Source organism: Somniosus microcephalus, chromosome 10 (assembly GCF_052327205.1).
Source record: "Somniosus microcephalus isolate GS21.2 chromosome 10, FLI_Smic_1.0, whole genome shotgun sequence".
In the NCBI taxonomy this organism is placed as follows: Eukaryota; Metazoa; Chordata; class Chondrichthyes; order Squaliformes; family Somniosidae; genus Somniosus; species Somniosus microcephalus.
Window position 1 is genome coordinate 64277523 of NC_140996.1, and position 7012 is coordinate 64284534.

Genomic DNA, 7012 nt, shown 5'->3' on the forward strand with positions numbered 1-7012 from the left:
CGAACCGACAGGGGCGGAAAGACCCCTACCCCGGGGAGGCGGGAAATCCTCTTTATCCGTGAGACGGCGAAATCTCAACAATTGAATGAATGGGTGCACCGTGGTGAGTGAATGAGATAAAACCCTGCGGTCATAAGGAGGTTAGAATGGACAAGGGTGAGGTCTGTCCCCAGCACCTAGCCTGAGCCTGAATTAAGAGGACAGTAGTCCCACGTGACGGCCAGGATCAAGTAGGACGCCGGGAGCTACAGACCCCACAGTACCAAAACCTTGGGACTAAAGGGTTGGTGTGTGTCTAACAAAACGAAGTGACTAACAGAAAGCAAGAAATTAACTAAGGTGACGCTATAGGGGCGAACAACGTAGCGTACAAACCTAATTCACCAATACCGTGAATTATGCGTGAAACATAGCAGTTAGTTATGACTAAGAGGGTGGAAGAAGAATCCTCAAGGGACCTGGATTCTATAACCCGACTCCTGGAAAATAAAAAGAAACAGTGCAGAGAGCCAAAGGCTTGGTGGGGAGGAGCTAAAGATAAAGAGGCAACAGATAATGTAAGGAATTGAAACAGAAGGGAGAGATAAAGAAGGAAAAAGATCTAATTTGCAGGCGAACCAATTTGAAACCCCAGCAAAAAAAAAACAAACAAACAGGGATTTGGAAACTAGGGAAAGCTGTTGAGTCAGATTTAAAAAGGAAGGAAAAGATCAACTTAAAGCTTTACCAACATGGAAGTTATTAGCATCTGTACCAAGACAAGTAAAACACGAGATTTGCTGAGTGAAAGGAACCTTAGACATATGCTGAAATTACAATTTGTATAAAAATGTGTGAGTGTGGATGTTTTCCTGATTAGGAATGTTTAAGAGGATTCAATATTCCTTTGTCTGAAAATCTGTCCGTTAAGAAAAAGAAATGTCTGCTGTGTGTTGTAGCTCCACCCACTTCTCTGTGTTAAAGTAAAAGCATTTAACCCCTTTGTCTTGTCGGGGATTTTGGAAGTTTAAGAATGTGCAAATAAGATTGTGCCCTCAGAATGAAAAAAACCTATTACAATTTAAGTTAAGCTGAAGTGTAAAAACTGAGAAGAGCAACAAAAAGTTTGTTTAATGAAAGATTAAGTTTCAGTCTAAGATCTAACCTTGGAGTTATGAGGTAAATTAACCTATTAAAACCAGACTTTCATTGTGGCCACAGTGAAATTCTGGTTGATGTAAATTGGTGTAGTCCGAATTGAATAAGATAACGCCACTCCGCAAGAATATCCGATAGTGGCAGGTCCCTCTACAATATTTAATTGACTATGGTACTGGAAGCCTTATAGAAGGCGGGACTAGAGTTAAACCTTAGAAAGGTATAGGTAGGGAAGGATGAAGTAGTCTACCTAGGATACATAGTGACACAAGGGAAGAGACAAATGCCCAAAAACAGATGGGAGGGGCATTAGGACTGGCTGCGTGCTTTGATTGCTCGCAAGTTTCTAGGGATGGCAGCAGGAAGGGACCGCGCCAGAGAGGGGAGGGGGATCCGAGGATGTTTGTTGATGCATTGGTAGGGGGCCGACAGTGCAAAATGTTAATAGACACAGGAGCCACAATCTCATTGACAGACTTACCCTTGCCCCGAACGAAACTTTCAGTTAGTATAGCAGGAATCGGTGGACGAAGAATCGGGGCTTATAAGGGCGAAACAGTCTTACTAGAAATTGGATGTATAATAATACCTACACAGTTGTGGGTATGCGAGAACACCGAAGGAACAATCCTAGGGATAGATATACTGCGAGAAGTAGGAGCTTTAGTCGACCCTAAAGCGAATGAAGTGTACTGGCCCCCAGATTATAAGTCAAACAAACAGGCAGGCCCGGGAAACAAAGTAGAAATGGCCCAGCCTATACAGGATTTGATCAAAGGGGGGTAGCCAAAGGAAAATGTGTAAACCTATATAGATAGTCGGAATGCCTTTGGGGTGGTGTCTGATTACATGATAGCGGGAGTAGGCAGGGATATATGACACCAGGAGAAGACCCGTAAGAGACAAGAATATAATCAAAGAATTAGTAGGAACCTCTCTCCTACCCAAAGAGTCCGTAATAATAAATTAAAGCACACAAGAGGATGGGCAGCTAAACGATCAACTGAGAGAGGGAATCTGACCAATGAAGCCCAAATGTTCATGTTGAATCAAAGTGTGAAACCACAACTGTCTTTCAGTCAGGGATGTTTTTTGGGTTGCGTGAAGTGACGCAATAATGTTTAGCTCCACCTTCAAAAGCCTGCGAAGGAGTTAACCCTTTCCACTGACAGCTGTTTGAGTTCACCAAGTAACAACTTCAGTATTACTGAACAGAATTTAAAGATATTGGACATTATTAAATGTAAATTTCTTAATGTTGAGTTAATATTTCCCCACAGTGATAGAAGGAAAATTAGGATTTGATAAATGGAAGTTATCTTATAAACTAATTGCAGCACCGTCTCAAACGGCAGGGAGGCTGCTTGGGAAGCTGTCCTGTTACCCAAAGATAAATCTGGACAGATAGTTAGAGACATGAGGCCAAAGACCAACAGATTATACGGGATCGAGAACAGGATACACGGGACGACCAGAAGGAGGTCTTAGCAATAGATAGCAAAGTGATAGCAGAAATAATACCAGCCAAACTAGGGCTAGCACGCAGATGGTCAGGACCTTATGAAGTATTAATGAATAATGACACATGTGCTCATGTAGATGGGTCTGGAACGGGTAAAGGAAGGTGGAAACACTGGACTCAGTTAAAAATATATAAGAAAGACAATGAGTAAACCAGAGATGATGCCCTTTTTGACAGAGTGAGGAGTATACTAGAAGATATAAAGAATGGGAAGGGGAGTTACTACATATATCAATGATAGGGCTGTGTATGATGATAATAGGCTGTGTATGATGATAATATTATATGCCATAGTTTGCATCTTCAGGTATGTCTGGGGACAGAGCCACAGAACAAGAAATGAACCAGATGTACAGCATTTTGAACTGATAAAATGGATAAGAGCAGAATAATTCTGACTGGCTGGTGACGACCAGCCCCCTTTTTGTAATTACAGGAACATTGGACGTCCGGAATGAGATGGAGCGTCCTCGCCTTGATTCTAGGGATAAATATAAGTATTGCCATTATCGAGGGGGATTAGTAATAAGGAGAACACAGGATGAGGTGTATTTTAGTGTAGCACATAGAGTTACTAAGCTTGCCATTAATATGAGTACTTTTGAGATACAAAACAAACTTGGAACTCCCTGTGGGTAAAACAATTAGAGGATCCACAGGAAAAATCTGTCTTACAAAGATGTAAGAAACGGGGAGTATTGGAAACGACCGGAGCAGGGTATGCGGCCGGGTTAGCAACAGTCAATAGCTTGGACATAGAAGGAGTAAACGAAGGAGTAGAAGAATTACAAGCAAAAATAGAGAAGTTACTAAAACAAGCTACTGGAAATAGCCAGCAATTGACACTGGCAGGGAAACCAAACAATAATGCAATTGTCGGGGGTGGAAGAGATAGTAGCCCCCCATGCAGAAACAATCAATACAATTATTGATAGACTTAATAATGCTTCTCGCCAAACCGATAAGGAACTAATATGTGCCACGTAGGGCTCATGGCTATTGTCGAATGCTCAGCATAATATGAGGCAAATAAATAATGGACAGATCCCTGATTGGATTACTAATAAGGATCTGGAACCTTGGATTGACACAAATAAAAGCCTATGTAAGGAGTGTAAAATGGGACAAGTACACCGGGCAGGTGATTGTCTGACCCCATGGACTAAGATGATTGGCTTTGTACTGGCCATCCCACAATTCCCAGAAGGGGGACAACTCCGATACGACGTGATTAATATAGGAGAAGTACAAAGGGAAAGTGGGTTAAATATCATGATGTCCCTACCAAGGTGCTTTGGGAAAGGGATGAAGATAATAAACAGAAGAATGAAACCTAAAGGGGGGTGGTAATGGATGGGTGCCACCACAAGGGAAGGACATGGGTGTGCACACACACCCCCACCGAGGGAGACACATCCGAGTGCGGATTTGCGAAAATTACCAATTGCACCCTCGAGGTTCACCCAAGGGGATACACTGGACCTGGGTAGCATCAAGGAACAATGGGACCTGTTGTGTCACCACAATTGAACAGAAATATGAATATCAAGATATGGCTTATACCATTCCCCAACCAAACCGTTGTATTGGTCTAAAGATACCTATACAGATAGGAGAACCTGGTCATTTGATAATATGAGACTTACTAAAAAGGGTTGAAACTTATGTCATACCAGAGCCCAAGGCAATTCCTAAGTTAGAGGAAGCTTGGCAGAAGTTACGGCAGGAAACAAAGGAAATTTTAAAGTACTATCATAAAATAGAAGAAGGCTTAAAGAAACAACAAAAAGACATTAGTACAACATTAGAGGAAACTCACCCACTTCCTCATATTTTGATAATTGGGGACCAGGATGGTCGGGGACTGTGGGCGCCTCGGTGGTACAAGGCATAATGATATTCCTCTTGATTGTTATTCTGATATATTGTGTATTTTTATTTCTCCAGTGCCTTTGTGCCAGAATGAGTAAGGCCGAAATTGGTGCGGTGAAGGAAGTAGAGCCTGAGGAGGGGCAGGTAGCGATGTTAAGAATGGACAACTCCCCTGCCTCTCCAAGGCAAATGGTGTGAGACGCGATAGGAAGCCCTGAAATTATGTGGGATTAATTGGGCATGGTAATTAAAGACCGGGCCGGCCAACCGTAAGATGGAGGTGGCAGAAGGAGGGTGGCAGAAGGAGGGTGGTGAATGAGGATTGGTGTGTGATGACAGTCTCGAATTGGCACGTCACACACCCCACGTGGGAATGAGGGACAGGCTTGAGCAGAAAAGCCTCAACCATTAGTGCAGGGTCTAAGGGGCCCCGGGAATGGTTACACCGGACGGAGTGCATAAAGGAAAGCCCACCCTAAAGGAAAGACCACCGTAAAGGAAAGACCACCATACCACAGAGGGGGAAGTCGGCCTCCAAATTGATAAGATATATATATACATGTATAACCTAAACTGGTAGAAGGCCAGGGAGTGCACGCTCTGGCAGACACCAGGAAGTGGAAATACACGTTGACCTGTTTGGAGCAATTGTCCAAAGGTCAAAAGGGGGGACTGAAGTAAGATATTAAAAATTGGATTTAATAAGGTAAAACAAACCAGGATTCATCTATAACACCAATATATAAAATGGAGGGAATAGGTTAATTTGTGCTCTGAGTTGAACAATAGAAGTCTGTAAAAATTGTATAAACCCAGATAAGGTTTAAACAGGACTATGGGTTAACTGCGGAGAGATTAAAACTGTCAAAACAACCCCTTAGAAAGAGGGAGAGATATATGGGTTCGGCCACGCGAGTCGACACCCTTGCACTTAAGGGTTTGTTAAGTGTGAAGCTCAATAGGGTTCTATTCTTTTAACTAACTAAAGTGTTTTTGCTCTGTAGAAATAATTCAAGAGAGAGAGACAGAAAGTCTGCGGATTGCCCGCTTTGGAAAGATCTACTATCTTAGAGAAATACTTAGAAAGACCAAGCCATCTGACAACAGCAAATGGACGATCGTAAAGTAATAAAATTGAGGCCTGGGTCATGAGAAAGTAACAAGACCAACTGATAACGAAATGTGAGATTTGTAAGCGACTGGAAGAATGGAATGTCATGGTTTTATAATTACAATTTAACTATAATTCTGTATATGTTAATAAGCTTATCCCCGCCTTTAGGGCAGGCCTTAATTTTTGTATAACTGTGTGCACCTCAAGAGATTCGGTGGAGTTGGAGCCTTGTGTTGGGACGCAAGAGCCATAGCTCCCCAGGCCTGAATAAACCGTTTTTACTTCAATTATTGGGTCTGTCTTTCTTACAACAAGCCAGTGTTGTCGACTGTGTATATCACTCAGTCCACACTTTGGGGGCTTACATCAGTCTGTCTTTATGTTTGCTGCAAGTTTACTTTCGTATTCTATTTTCCCCTTCCTGATTAATCCCTTTGTCCTCTTTTGCTGTATCCTGTACTGCCCCCAATCTTCCGGTCTGGTGCTTTTTTTTGCCAGTTGATATGCCCTTTTTTTTGATTTTATGCTGTCCCTAATTTCCCTCGTTATCCACGGTTGAGTCACCTTTTTAGGTTTATTTTTATGCCAAACCGGTATAAACATGTTCTGGAATTCTTCCATTCTATCTTTGAATGCTTGCCATTGTCTATCCACTGTCAATCCCCCCAGAAACACCACCCAATCAATCTTACCCAATTCCCGTCTCATACCCTCATAATTCCCTTTATTTAAGTTCTGGACCTTAGTCTCTGATTCAATTTCCTCACTCTCCATCTCGACTGAGAGCTCGATCATATTATGATCGCTCTGACCCAAGGGGCCTCGTACAAGAAGATTGCTGATAAGTCCCTTCTCATTGCACAATACCCAGTCTAAAATGGCCTGATCTCGAGTCGGCTCCTCGACATATTGGTCCAGATAACCGTCCCGAAAACATTCCAGGAATTCCTCCTCCTCAGAATTTTTACTAATTTGTGTAGTCCAATCAATATGTAAATTAAAGTCACCCATGATGACAGCTGTGCTCTTATCGCACGCTTCTCTAATTTCCCTTTTTATGCCTTCCCTCACCTCCATATTACTATTTGGAGGCCTATATATCACACCCACTAACGTTTTCCTCCCCTTGCTATTTCTCATTTCTACCCATACAGATTCCGTTTCATCCGAGTTAATATCCTTCCTTTCCATTGCATTAATCCCCTCCTTTACCAGCAATGCTACCCCACCTCCCCTACCTTTTTGCCGATCTTTCCTAAATATTGTATATCCCTGGATGTTAAGTTCCCAGCCTTGCCCACCCTGCAGCCACGTTTCTGTAATCCCAATCAAATCATACTTGTTTACCTCTATTTCCACAACTAATT

At 42.5% G+C, this 7012-nt stretch overlaps 1 long non-coding RNA gene across 1 annotated transcript; it reads left to right on the plus strand.

Annotated features, from left to right (window-relative positions):
* The first annotated feature begins 289 nt into the window (after window positions 1-289).
* LOC147111528 (uncharacterized) lies at window positions 290-5932 on the plus strand. Its single transcript, XR_015079708.1, has 2 exons — window positions 290-4725; window positions 5536-5932. It is a non-coding gene; the product is annotated as an uncharacterized LOC147111528 (long non-coding RNA).
* The last annotated feature ends 1080 nt before the right edge of the window (window positions 5933-7012 follow it).